Genomic DNA, 754 nt, shown 5'->3' on the forward strand with positions numbered 1-754 from the left:
TCAGGTGAGCAAGGTGAATGGTGCTCTCTGCAGTTGACACAGGTGGAAGGCAGTGCACATGGAGTATTGGGATGTGATGGGCATCCAAAATCTTGGTTTGTGACACTGGAAGTAGTGAGGGAAAACATATTGCTGAATTTCCAGCACTTCAAGCACCGAGTTGGGGGGTGGATACAGGGCCTTACATCACACCAGTAGACCATCACCTTGACCTTCTCGAACAATGTATCACCCTCAAAGGCCAATATGAAGGCACCGCTGGCAACCTCATTATCCTTCCGACCCCGGTGGACATGCTGGACGAAATTTACACCTCGTCACTCTAAATTGGCCAGCAGCTCAATTTCGGACTGCAAAAGAATGTCTCTATGAAATGTGATACCCTGGACCACATTTAGGCTCTTACTTGTTGTACTGTTGTGTGTTGAATTGTGCTTGTGATCGCTTAGAGACTGCTGGTGTTTCACCACCAGCAAGAGGTGATGGACTGCGCTTCATCGTTTGTCATCCACCCTGATGCCGCCCACTCTGACCAGGGGCCCTCCCAACAGGCGCCACCTGATAGGATGGCCTTTGCTGGGAGTCCTGATGCCTCAGGAGGATGGGCATCTACCCCTTGGCATATGCAGGGAGTTAACAGTGCAGTCATCAGCAGCACAATGCCTGTGTGGTTATGGGTCTAAAGATCTTAATTCACGAAGAACACGATGGACCTTTTAAGGCTCCCTTCTCCAGTTGGCTCATTCTTTTGGAA

The sequence above is a fragment of the Schistocerca gregaria genome, unplaced genomic scaffold (genome assembly GCF_023897955.1).
Source record: "Schistocerca gregaria isolate iqSchGreg1 unplaced genomic scaffold, iqSchGreg1.2 ptg000696l, whole genome shotgun sequence".
Lineage (NCBI taxonomy): Eukaryota > Metazoa > Arthropoda > Insecta > Orthoptera > Acrididae > Schistocerca > Schistocerca gregaria.